Below are 13,959 nucleotides of genomic sequence, written 5' to 3'. Positions count from 1 at the left end.
CTGACGCGACACGAGCGCGTTTCGTAAAACTTATTACATTTTCAAAGACTTTAGTTCACAAATACACAACTGAATAGAACTTACGCATCTCCGATTTTATATCTACATTTGAGTGAGGTGGAAGGGGTGATGTGGCATTAACACAAGACAGAACAAGAGGTGGCATTAATAGGGTATTAATTTCATCAACACAAGACAGAACAAGAGGTGGTATTAATAGGGTATTAATTTCATCAACACAAGCCAGAACATGAAACAATGGGTATTGAATAGAAGTGTTTGTAGAAAGCCTATTGGTCCATATTTCTTGATGCTTCTATATTGGAGCCGAGTCTTGAGGTGGGTAGAATATAGTTGTGCATTAATTGGCTGTTGATTGCTGGTGTTGACTTCTTGATGTGTAGTGCCTCGCAAACGTCAAGCCGCCTGCTATCGCTGTATCTATCGATGATTTCTGTGTTGTTTACTAGGATTTCTCTGGCGATGGTTTGGTTGTGGGAAGAGATTATATGTTCCTTAATGGAGCCCTGTTGCTTATGCATCGTTAAACGCCTAGAAAGAGATGTTGTTGTCTTGCCTATATACTGGGTTTTTTGGAGCTTACAGTCCCCAAGAGGGCATTTGAAGGCATAGACGACATTAGTCTCTTTTAAAGCGTTCTGTTTTGTGTCTGGAGAGTTTCTCATGAGTAGGCTGGCCGTTTTTCTGGTTTTATAGTAAATCGTCAGTTGTATCCTCTGATTTCAGAGGAAATCAGAAGGATACAACTGACGATTTAAACCAATTTAAATAGTTTTTTTAAATAATGAGAAGCTCTGCCTATTAGGCAAATCGGGCCTTGCATACTTGGCCAAGTAGTGTGTCCTGGCTATATGGTGCGACGGTCACTGATGGTCGAGTGGTTAAGGCCTCCTGTACACCAGTTGCATAGTGCTCCTGGCAGTATGGGTTAAGTCACTTCTGGGGTGTGGAGTTTTCAGTTGAATATACGCCTGGGGATCATTCAGGCTTGTTGTTCGCATATATATATATATATATATATATATATATATATATATATATATATATATATATATATATATATATATATATATATATATATATATACTTAGACTATACACCACAATCGTATCTGATCTATCTTGGGCACAACTAGGCAATTCAATATATAATTAGAGAGAACATCCTGGTGACAGGAGATGGAGCATGCGTTACTGGGATAGTTCCGCGGTGGTGTGGTTAGTCCCAGGTGACCCCCACCAAGGTCATCCCCGGCCTGACCTTACCGCGTCACTCCCCAGAGAGCGACTTAGTCCTTACGGCAGTGATCACTCGGGCGCCACACCACCTCCACGCCTCGCTCCTGCAGCGCTTCCGTCAAGAGCTGGTGATGCTGAGGGGAGCCCCTCTCGGTCAACAGTGTCCCTCACCCCAGGTCTCCCTCGGTCGACTTTTCTTGTCAGGCTCCCGCCAAGTGTATTACTGTGATGTGTCTCACAGTTGTGTGCTGACACCTGCCAAACTTGTGGTGTGATTCATATCGCAGGGTTGGAGTGTGACAACTTGTAAACAGTTGTAGTGTGATCTCCCACCTCTCTAATGTGAGACCAATGTGTCACCTGTTAGTGTTTCAATTATTTCTAGTTGGACGTGTGTCTTGAAGCTGACCTAGAAAAATAAAGCACGAAATAATTATGTAATGGTAAACGCTGCCTGGGTTCCAACACTAATGTTTCAGAAGTCAATATGTCATTTTAATAAGTGTTCATTTGTGCTCCAGTACTTCGACCCGATTGGAAAGTGCTTTATATATGATAAGTGTTTTGAAAAAAGTTCTTCGTGTGCTCTAGAACATAAGTACATCTTTTGACAAATGTGTTTTGAAAGAGTTTATAGGTGTTTCCAACACTGGGAGACACGAGAGTGCTCGCTTACCGGGTTCCCGCCAGAAGTGTTGAGTGTCGCGCGTGGTGGCGAAGGTAAACACACAATGTAAACACACCTACAATATACTGGCTGCAAACCTCGCCTCTTGTAAACTGTCACCTCAACATCTATCACAAATTGCATGTGTCTGTAATTTATTGGAACTTATTTTAATATTGATCTTTAAGCAATATATTCATATATCATTTGTATGGAGTCAGCAGTAATTATTTTGAAACTGGTTACTTTAATCTGAATAATAAAATAATTAGTTAAGTGGAAAAATGTTAGTGTGGGAGCGAAGCCGCAGTGTACCGCAGTGTATCACAGTTACACGAGTGTAGAGAGACTACAAGTATACTAATAGAGCTGAGCACTGCAGTGTATGCTGACCAAGGTATGAGCAGCAGCACCGACTCAGCCCACACCAGCCTGCCCACCACCCTCCCTCATCACTAAGGTACGACACCCCTAACACTCCCTTTATCTTGCGGTGTAAACCATAGGTGCAGCCAAATATGCCAGGCTGCCTTAAACTATATGAATGGTTGCAGTTCGTGTCAAGAGGTAGATATGTGTGGCGTACTAAGATGTCCTCATCACGCAGGAGGGTTCCTCACGCCGGGACACCACGTGTCAGCCAGCACCGGCGTTCATGCCCAGCCTCAACATCACTCCAGTAGATAAATAGCAGTAGCAGTAGATAAAGTCACTGAGGAGCTCAAGGTACCTCACACAGGCACATATATTGGCTCTAATGACTGCTTCTTCGAAAGTATATTGTTGGAGAGTATACACAATGAGTATACACACGGAGTATATATAAGGAGAGAAAGATACATCACTTCCAGTCCGTCCTCAGGTCCCGGAGTACTTCTTAGACACTCGCCTTACAGTACCATATGCTGCTTTTTATGACAGTTTCACTGAGATATACTCAAGGCTGGGACACTACCAGGGTGTCCCAGCCTGACCGTCAACCAACCGCTGATGGGTTGATGGGTGACCATCAACCAACCGTTGATGGGTGATAATCAACCAACCGTTGATGGGTGATAATCAACCAACCGTTGATGGGTGATAATCAACCAACCGTTGATGGGTGATAATCAACCAACCGTTGATGGGTGACAATCAACCAACCGTTGATGGGTGACAATCAACCAACAACTAAGCTGCCTTCCCTTCTGCCCTCTTCCAACATGCCTCCCGACCTGTCTGCCGTTCTGTCAGCCGCCTGGCCTGCCTGCCGCCCTTCCAACCTTCCTGGCAGTCAGCCTGCCGTCCATCTTGCCTGCTGTTGTTTTGCCTGCCTGCCAGCTAGTCTGCCTGTCATCCTGCCTTTCAGCCTTCCTTCCAACCTGTCTTGTCTTTCTACAAGCATGCCGACCTGCCAGTTTGCTTTCCAGCTTGCATGCTATGCTGCCTCCCAGCCTGTCTGCCGACCTGCCAGTCTGCCTGCCATCCTGCCTACTAGCCTGCCTGCCGACCTGCCAGTCTACCTGCCATCCTGCCTACTAGCCTGCCTGCCATCCTATCAGAGAGAGAGAGAGAGAGAGAGAGAGAGAGAGAGAGAGAGAGAGAGAGAGAGAGAGAGAGAGAGAGGGAGGGAGGGAGGGAGGGAGGGAGGGAGGGGGAGAGAGAGAGAGAGAGAGAGAGAGAGAGAGAGAGAGAGAGAGAGAGAGAGAGAGAGAGAGAGAGAGAGAGAGAGAGGGAGAGAGAGGGAGAGAGAGAGAGAGAGAGAGAGAGAGAGAGAGAGAGAGAGAGAGAGAGAGAGAGAGAGAGAGAGAGAGAGAGAGAGAGAGAGAGAGAGAGAGAGAGAGAGATGAAGTGGTATAATCATTTTCTGACCTGAAATCACTGTATTTTTCTGACTATTATACCGGGAGATAATTAGCTGGGTTGTTCAACACAGTCGCCACTTACCACCCACAACCAGCAGACGAAACCATGAGGCTCGCCCTCACACACGTCGCAGAGGCGCATTCTAATTGTGTTAACATTGACTGTATTGGCGTGTGTTGCGTTATCATGTCCTGGTGCCGGTGTCTCGCTGTGAGACTTACAAAGCGGGTTTTCTTCCTATTGGGGAGTGTTGTCCATGCTGCTATGGCGGTGTGTCCACTTACAAGATGAGTGGCGCTGCCCAATAAACTCGCCCCTCGGGGCAAAATTTAAAATTTAAAACATATTCCTGCCCGAAACGCTTTGCGTAATAGCGACTTTAGGCATTGTATGTACTAGCTCTATCTATAAATCCATCAATGTTTGTATCACCCTTTGTATGTATGTACTTTACCTGAATAAACATGTGATTTGATTTGATTTTGATATCAGTGAGGTGTCGGCCGTGGAGACCTGAGCCAGCCGCGCAGCTCAGTGACAATGTTGGTTTCAACTTTTACGAGCCGCATAGATTCGCGCGTGAAGTATGGCGCGAAGTGGGGACCAATTACAAATTGGTTGGCGTTTGAGAAGCAGAATTAGACGTGGCACTTGCGGAATGTTGGTTCAGCGTTATTTTATGCTCTCTATTGTTTGATTTGACACCATTGTTTTCTTTACTAAGGTTCATATTGTTCTTCGTCTTGTTGTTAATGTTATTAGCGTCAGAACACTCGCATTGTGATGGTGTTCTACCCACTCTTCTGAAGGATGTTGACAGTGTATCACTGGTGAGGGGACTCTACCGGGGCCCTACTAGGGGACCTCGGGGCCCTACAGGAGGAGGACCTCGAGGCCCCTGCAGGGTGACCTCGGGGCCCTACAGGAGGACCTCGGGGCCCTACAGGAGGAGGACCTCGGGGCCCTACAGGAGGACCTCGGGGCCCTACAGGAGGAGGACCTCGGGGCCCTACAGGAGGACCTCGGGGCCCTACAGGAGGAGGACCTCGGGGTTGCATCACGGAAGGGCAACTTCCGGGGGGGGGGCGCTACTGACGACCGCCGACTGGCTGGTCCTTGAGGCATCAACAGGTGACGACGCTCTCGATAATGGCGGGCTTCCTTCTTAATTTGTTGTTAAGATCATTATGACACTTACCGGAAGACGCCAGCCCCCTTCCTGGTGCTGTATGGTGAGAACACGACCCACGGGTTCTTACTTGTGATCTTGCTGACGGGTGTTAGGGCCACGTGTTCTTACTTGTGATCTTGCTGACGGGTGTTAGGCCCACGGGTTCTCACTTGTGATCTTGCTGACGGGTGTTAGGCCCACGGGTTCTCACTTGTGATCTTGCTGACGGGTGTTAGGGCCACGTGTTCTTACTTGTGATCTTACTGACGGGTGTTAGGGCCACGTGTTCTTACTTGTGATCTTGCTGACGGATGTTAGGGCCACGGGTTCTTACTTGTGATCTTACTGACGGGTGTTAGGGCCACGGGTTCTTACTTGTGATCTTGCTGACGGGTGTTAGGCCCACGGGTTCTCACTTGTGATCTTGCTGACGGATGTCAGGGATCTGTCTTCTTACCTGTGATCGTGCTGACGGATGTCAGGGCCATGTGATCTTTGAGTGTGAAGGATCAGCCAGGTTGTCATGGTTCACCTTAGGACGGCGTTGATGGTTCTACCTGGAAGACCTCTGAGGAGTCGGCAGGTCTGGAAAAATCCGGCCTGGACGTTGCAGGTGTGGGCCGATCAGACTAGGGGCCCCCTGGGCCGATCAGACTAGGGGCCCCCCTGGGCCGATCAGACTAGGGGCCCCCCTGGGCCAACCTGACCATGGGGCCCCCTATCACTCACTGCCTGAGTCACCCCTGACATTTACATCCCCGATGACCAATTCTTGAGTTGTTCTTGTGGAGATGTAGAGGAGATACGTGAGGTCTCACAGTGGCTGTGTGGGTACATGGTCACAGTGACTGTGTGGGTACATGGTCACACTGTCTGTGTGGGTACATGGTCACACAGTGGCTGTGTGGGTACATGGTCACAGTGACTGTGTGGGTACATGGTCACACTGTCTGTGTGGGTACATGGTCACACAGTGGCTGTGTGGGTACATGGTCACACAGTGGCTGTGTGGGTACATGGCCACAGTGGCTGTGTGGGTACATGGTCACACTGTCTGTGTGGGAACATGGTCACAGTGGCTGTGTGGGTACATGGTCACACAGTGGCTGTGTGGGTACATGGTCACAGTGGCTGTGTGGGTACATGGTCACACTGTCTGTGTGGGTACATGGTCACAGTGGCTGCAGGTGGGTATACTAGGCTTCACACTGTGGCTCTCGGTACGTAGACTCGTCAGTGTATTCATGTAAACATGAGTAAGTTCTTCACCTTCCCCAACACTAAGTGACACTTGGGCTCTGATACTACTGGCAAAATCCAGATTTTCCCAAGTGGAAATGTTGGGCACTAATGACGAATTAACTGGCCGTTTAAGAATGGAATTCTCAATTTGTGTCGGGCAGGTGGTATGGGGTGACGCCTCAGATTGCAATCGCCTGAGTGTTAGTAGCTGGCGGTGGCAGGTGGTGGGTGGGGGCAGCAGGTGGCGGCTGGGGGCGGCAGGTGGCGGCTGGAGGCAGCAGGTGGCGGCTGGAGGCAGCAGGTGGCGGCTGGAGGCAGCAGGTGGTAGTGGGTATGATAGACACATACCCAGTATAGCGGGGGTAGGTTTTGGAGGTCCAAGGTTACCGCCGGCAGTGGCGGGGCGCGCGGTGTGCGTGTGTACTCACCTGTTACCTCACTTTCTGTGCCTGCAGGATCGAGCTTTAGCTCTTGGGCCCCGGTTTTGTTGCCACATGGTTGTCTAATGTAATGACTACTGGCTTATTCTTCTATCATTACTTTTGAAATTATGAATGAAACACATCTACAATTTGCTTATTTAGTTCATTCCATTTCTTCACTACTCTTCTACACTTTAGTGTTGTGCTTGACAAGATATGGACTCCATGCTGGAGCCGCATACTCCAGGATTGGTCTGACATACGTAGTATACAAGGTTCTGAATGACTGTTTACTCAAGTTTCTAAAGACAATTTTTATGTTGGCCTTTAAATAACATTTTGATGTGGACTTCAGGAGGCAGGTTGGGTGTGATATCAACTAGATCCTTCTGTCTGTCCGCTTCATGGAGGATTTCGTCTCCCATTTGGTACCTTGTGTCTGGCCTCTTGCTCCCTCCACCTAGCTTCATTACTTTACATTTACTTGAGTTAAACTCTAGTAGCCATTTGTTGGACCATTTCTTCAGTTTATACCGGTTATTTTCTATCCTCTTACAAAACACACACATCCCCAGGATACAGCCCATGGGAACTGTCTAATTCTCATGGCACTATGTACTGCTAAGTGCATATTTGTTTATGCCTCGGCGGGGACTCGAACCCGGGCCCATATGTCTACGACCCACCGAGCGATGTCCGCTCGACCGCAAGGCTGTTTTTGTGTGTGTGTGCGCGCGCACCCGTACGTACTCGCGTGAGCGCGTGTGTACTCATTTAGTTGTTCTTGCAAGGTTGAACAACTGCTCTTAACTCCCGCCTTTTGACCATCAGTAGTTTAATGCAATGACTCTTATCACCAGTTTTTCGTATCATATTTACATTTAAAGTTGTGCATCAAATTGTCTTTAACAGCTTCCTCGTCTAGCCCGTTCCTCTTATACACCACTCTTACACGGAGAAAACTTCTTCCTGACATTTCTGTGACTCAACTGTGGTTCCTGGTTCCCAATGATGTACTTTTGTTCTACTGATCCTTAATTGCACACTTCTGCCGTTTTTGTTTTTGCTTTGCCAATCCCCCCTTTAGTATCTTATATATCGTTGTCATGTTTGCCCTATTTCTCCAGTTCCTTCAGTCTTCCTCACACCACCTGTGCTTGAGAGGCTTCACACGACTTGTAATGATCAGCTCTAATTAAAGATAATTATGATAAAATATATATTTGTATAACCGTCTAATGTGTACATTGCCGGTCAAATGGGGTTGTTTTCGTCGAGCTTATATTGGTGCTTGTATTACTGGAGGTGCAGGCAGGCTGTGCTTGCAAGTGGCTTGTCGTGAGTTGCGTGTGAGCCCTCCGGTGCTCTATATGAAACTGAGTGACATTACACAAGATGTCGCCCTCACAAGAGTTGTTATGAGTGAGGTGAGGTAAGGTGAGGCAAGGTGAGGCAAGGTGAGGCAAGGTGAGGCAAGGTGAGGCAAGGTGAGGTGAGTGTAGAAGCAGTGTCCTGGCCCGCCACAGCCACCTTCACTCAGCCAAAGGGTAAAGTGATATCCAAATGGCAGGAAGGAGGACCTTAAGAAGAGTGGGCCTGGACTAGTAGCGTGCCTCCCCAGGTACAGTTAGGTGACATATTGTTTGTCGTCGCCCACACCTCACCACCAGGGCGACCACTCACCTATAACTCCCCCACCTACATGTACTCGCACGCTCCAGCTCCTAGCCCCCGCCTTCGCAACATTCTTACTTGACTCCAGTAACTCAGTTCCCATGTTTTTCTTATCATGATTCATATGTAAAATTGTGTACGAGGATGCTTTCAACAGCTTTGTCGAACCTCTCCCAGTCATTGACAACTCTAGCAGGGAAGAAACTGTGTCTTAACATCTTTGATATTCACGTGTGTCTACTGGACGTCATAGTAACCACATCAGGCGGTAATGCCTCCGAAACACTGCTTCTTTATCTGCTTTATCACTCCTTATACGGAGTGGGTGTATTTAATATTGGTGCTTGCAGGATCGACCTCGTAGTTCTTGGACCCCGCCTTTCTAATCGTCGGTTGTCTAAGATACTGATTCACGACCTACTTGTTTCTGTCATATCTAGTACATTTATTTCTCTGTCTGTCTGTCTGTCTGTCTGTCTGTCTGTCTGTCTGTCTGTCTGTCTGTCTGTCTGTCTGTCTGTCTGCCTGCCTGCCTGTCTGTCTGTCTGTCTGTCTGTCTGTCTGTCTCTCTCTCTCTCTCTCTCTCTCTCTCTCTCTCTCTCTCTCTCTCTCTCTCTCTCTCTCTCTCTCTCTCTCTCTCTCTCTCTCTCTCTCTCTCTCTCTCTCTCTCTCTCTCTCACTCTCACTGACTCACTCACTGACTCACACACACACACACACACACACACACACACACACACACACACACACACACACACACGAGGAGAGACTACGGGAATTAAACCTCACTTCGTTGGAAGACAGAAGAGTTAGGGGGGACATGATCACCACATTCAAGATCCTCAAGGGAATTGACAGGGTTGATAAAGACAGGCTGTTTAACACAAGGGGCACACGCACTAGGGGACACAGGTGGAAACTGAGTGCCCAAATGAGCCACAGAGATATTAGAAAGAACTTTTTTAGTGTCAGAGTGGTTGACAAATGGAATGCATTAGGAAGTGATGTGGTGGAGGCTGACTCCATACACAGTTTCAAGTGTAGATATATAGAGCCCAATAGGCTCAGGAACCTGTACACCTGTTGATTGACAGTTGAGAGGCGGGACCAAAGAGCCAGAGCTCAACCCCCGCAAGCACAACTAGGTGAGTACAACTAGGTGAGTACACACACACACACACAGGGGGTGTGTGTACGGAAGCAAAAAAAGCAAAAGATATGAGAGAGAGGTGGTGCAGACATTCTCCACGTATAGCAAAAACACACAGCAAAGTTTGGGGTTGGTCCATCTGCCTACCCAAACCCACCCCCCTCGACCCACCCCACCCACTACACCTCCACCCACCCCACCCACTACACCTCCACCCACACCACCCACTACACCTCCACCCACTCTACGTCTACCCTCTTCCGTGGATCCTTTGCGAAGATCCCCGCAAACCTTTCACCCCCCCACACACCTATAACCCCCCCCCTCACCTGGCTTCGTCCCCTCCCACCTCCTGTGTTAGGCTGCGGACCCCCCCCCCCCCACCTTGCATCTACACCACAAATGTGAGCCCGTTTGGGTGCATAGGCTTGTGGTGAGGGGGGGGGGGTTATCTTGAGATGATTTCGGGGCTTTTAGTGTCCCCGCGGCCCGGTCCTCGACCCGGCCTCCACCCCCAGGAAGCAGCCCGTGACAGCTGACTAACACCCAGGTATCTATTTTACTGCTAGGTAACAGGGGCATAGGGTGAAAGAAACTCTGCCCATTGTTTCTCGCCGCCGCCTGGGATCGAACCCAGGACCACAGGATCACAAGCCCAGTGTGCTGTCCGCTCGGCCGACCGGCTCCCTACCGGTGAGGTGAGGGGGGTGGATAGAGGCGCAGGGAGGTGTCGGGTGAGGGTGACGGGTGACGACGGGAGTGTATGCCACCAACCCGTTCTCGCACTTGCTTATAGTCAAGATTGGCTTATTTAATAAGTGCATATATGACATACTAATTGATTGTGAATATTTTAGTTTACCTTGAAAAGCTTCATAGAAAACACCGACCCAACCTAACCTTCTTAGAATGTTAAGATAAGCTTCTTATTGCTTCTTATTTACAATTATTACTTACCCTATCAACATAGATTAAGTGCCACCAGTACCAGAGTGCCACCAGTACCAGAGTGCCTCCAGTACCAGAGTGCCTCCACCACCACAACACGCACCAGTACCAGAGTGCCACCAGTACCAGAGTGCCACCAGTACCAGAGTGCCACCAGTACCAGAGTGCCACCAGTACCAGAGTGCCACCAGTACCAGAGTGCCACCAGTACCAGAGTGCCACCAGTACCAGAGTGCCACCAGTACCAGAGTGCCTCCACCACTACAACACGCACCAGTACCAGAGTGCCACCACCACCACAACACTCACCAGTACCAGAGTGCCACCACCACCACAACCCTCACCAGTACCAGAGTGCCACCACCACCACAACACTCACCAGTACCAGAGTGCCACCACCACCACAACACTCACCAGTACCAGAGTGCCACCACCACCACAACACTCACCAGTACCAGAGTGCCACCAGTACCAGAGTGCCACCAGCACCAGAGTGCCACCAGTACCAGAGTGCCACCAGTACCAGAGTGCCACCAGTACCAGAATGCCACCAGTACCAGAGTGCCATCAGCACCACAACACTCACCAGTACCAGAGTGCCACCAGTACCACAACACTCACCAGTACCAGAGTGCCACCAGTACCAGAGTGCCACCAGTACCACAACACTCACCAGTACCAGAGTGCCACCAGTACCAGAGTGCCACCAGTACCACAACACTCACCAGTACCAGAGTGCCACCAGTACCAGAGTGCCTCCACCACCACAACACTCACCAGTACCAGAGTGCCACCAGTACCAGAGTGCCTCCACCACCACAACACTCACCAGTACCAGAGTGCCACCAGTACCAGAGTGCCTCCACCACCACAACACTCACCAACAGTGAACAAGATCATCACAGTCACCATCATGCTGGTATTGTACTCAACGGCCTGAAGGAGACCCCAACCAGTCAGGTGCTCACTCAAACCAGTCACCAATCCATGTTTACCAGTCACCTAACCACCCAATCAGCTATCCGTCATCCGGTCATCCAAGCAACCAGCAGGTCACCCATTCGGTCAGTTAGCCAACCCCCCCCCCCCCCCACCATGACTCAGGAAGTCAGCTAGCCACGTAACTACCCCCCTTCCTCACCCCCTACTCCCCCATCCCCCTCCTCCCCCATCCCCCTCCCCATCCCCCTCCCCCTCCCCATCCCCCTCCCCCTCCCCCTCCCCCTCCCCCTCCCCCTCCCCCTCCCCCTCCCCCTCCCCCTCCCCCCAGTTCCTCACCCACCCACAACGCAGCTGATTTAATCAACACAATACATAACCTGGAACAGGAAAATTGGATCTGAATGAAGAAATTGGGATGGTAGGGGTGAGGGTGGGGGGAGGGGTGGGGGCTAGGTTGGTGGGGTGAGGGTGGGGGGTGGGCTAGGTTGGTGGGGTGAGGGTGGGGGTGGGCTAGGTTGGTGGGGTGAGGGTGGGGGGTGGGCTAGGTTGGTGGGGTGATGGTGGGGGGTGGGCTAGGTTGGTGGGGTGAGGGTGGGGGTGGGTCAGGTTGGTGGGGTGAGGGTGGGGGTGGGCTAGGTGGGTGGGGTGAGGGTGGTAGGGGTGATATGTTGGGATGAGGATGGTAGGGGTGAGGGTGGTTGGGATAAAGGGGGTGGTGGTGGGGGGTGAGGGTGACGCGGGACTGTGACGACAGAGAGGGGGGTGGTGGGGGTGGTGGTGACTGTTCAGCTGGTACACACAGGTCTCCACAGTAACGTGTGTACAAAGACAGACAGTTAACCCCAGGCCAGCAGACCTGCATATATCACGAGGCATAACTAACATCTCGCTCCATGTAATAACTTCTTCATTGTAGGCGATTTAAAATTGAGTCAAATAAAGTGACTAAACTTATGAACAAATTCTGGCAGTTAAAGATTGGTTTGTTAAGCAACATATATTAGACTGCCCATCAGGGAACCTACACATCATGCCACTAGCTAACAAGGACACACTTGTAATTATAGTGGAAATAAAGATATATAATGAGAAGTGATATTAAGGAACTGATGTGCAACTTGAAGTCATTGAGGGAGAGAAAACTCTGAGTGGCAGATTACTGTAGAGCTAACTACCAGGCAGTTGGGAACTGGTCATTAACTCCAGTGGTAGATGGTCCTTGGATGACGCCACACCGCCAACCTCATACTACATATAATACCACATGAATACTAATTAGGCTCGTTAGGGCGGGACGGCTCGTCTACCAGTTCATCTCCCACACTGATCACCACCTTCATGCAACACAAAGATGTAAGTGTTGTGTATATCAACACGCGAATAACCTTTTAATTATTAGTATTGCATAAAACTGTTGCAGTATTTCATTGAGCTTACTTGACTAGTTAACATAGTGACCCTGAAGGTGGTTAGTACGGTGAAACATTCGTCACTAGGGACGGTGATACAGTGTCATACAGTGTCACTCACAACTGTTGTAGCGCTTCTATGTCATTATAAATATTTACACGGCGTACATATATGTTGTACACGCTTATGTGCCTCGCCAGCATTGTCTAGAGCCTATTGTGCTCTCGCCTTGTGTGCCACGCTCACAGCTCACAGCTCACAGGGGTGAGTATGGGGTGTACAGTGTACTTGTGCTCACAGGGGAAGGGGTATGTACTCACCTAGTTGTACTTGCGGGGATTGAGCTCTGGCTCTTTGGTCCCGCCTCTCAACTGTTAATCAACTAAAATCAACTGTATGTGTATGTGTGTGTGTGTGTGTGTGTGTGTGTGTGTGTGTGTGTGTGTGTGTGTGTGTGTGTGTGTGTGTGTGTGTGTGTGTGTGTGTGTGTGTGTGTGTGTGTATGTGTGTGTGTGTGTGTGTGTGATTACCTAATTGTGATCACAGAATGAGTTTCGCTTGTGGTGTCCCATCTTCTCAGTATTCTTTGTCATATGGTACAGTTGACCTGGTAGGTCAACTGTAGGTCAGCGCTTGACCTTGTAGGTGAGGGGCCTTGACCACTGTTACCTTGTGAGTCGCCGCCTTGACCACTGTAGTGAAGGGGTCGTCATGTACAGTATGTCATCACATTACCGGGTGACGTCCTCAACAAAGTAAAGGAAATCATCCCGGATTTAAGTAATCTCAAACCATTTAAACACTGGAGGAGGTGTTGGTGTGTTGGTGCAGTGGAGCCTGAGGTGTAGGTGGTGACACTCACACTTCTCCCGTGTCCCCTACACCTACACTCCCGTGTCCCCTACACCTACACTCCCGTGTCCCCTACACCCACACTCCCGTGTCACACTACCCTCCGTCAAGCAGCACACTACAGTCCCCGGCACACAAGGTACAGCCGCCCTACCACAAGTGCTTGTGACAGTTCAGCTCTCGTGAAGTGTTGAGTGTTTACATCAGCACAAGGCCACACACACTACACCATACCAACTGAGTGAACAATTTTGCAGCTTAAAATCACACCCAAACTAACTGCTAGAAGCGTCACACCAAGTTTTTGCTCTTGCTAAAATACCTGAAATGTTTGCAATGTGAAATGTTTTTGACGCCGGGATATAGAGTAGGTTGCT

General features: G+C 49.5%; 2 protein-coding genes across 2 annotated transcripts in view; one reads left to right on the top strand and one right to left on the bottom strand.

Moving 5' to 3' along the window:
- LOC123762519 (NADH-quinone oxidoreductase subunit N-like) overlaps window positions 1-13,959 on the bottom strand; it is a 40,904-nt gene that overhangs the window by 12,500 nt on the left and 14,445 nt on the right. The gene's annotated exons all lie outside the window — the stretch shown is intronic.
- LOC138369204 (uncharacterized) overlaps window positions 1,635-13,959 on the top strand; it is a 184,491-nt gene continuing 172,166 nt past the window's right edge. The window contains 1 exon segment of the mRNA XM_069332143.1: window positions 1,635-2,386. The gene's annotated coding sequence lies outside the window, so the exon portion shown is untranslated.

Source organism: Procambarus clarkii, chromosome 27 (assembly GCF_040958095.1).
Source record: "Procambarus clarkii isolate CNS0578487 chromosome 27, FALCON_Pclarkii_2.0, whole genome shotgun sequence".
NCBI classification, from domain to species: Eukaryota; Metazoa; Arthropoda; class Malacostraca; order Decapoda; family Cambaridae; genus Procambarus; species Procambarus clarkii.
The sequence above is the reverse complement of the archived record's forward strand: the minus strand, read 5'-3'. Positions and strand labels throughout refer to the sequence as shown.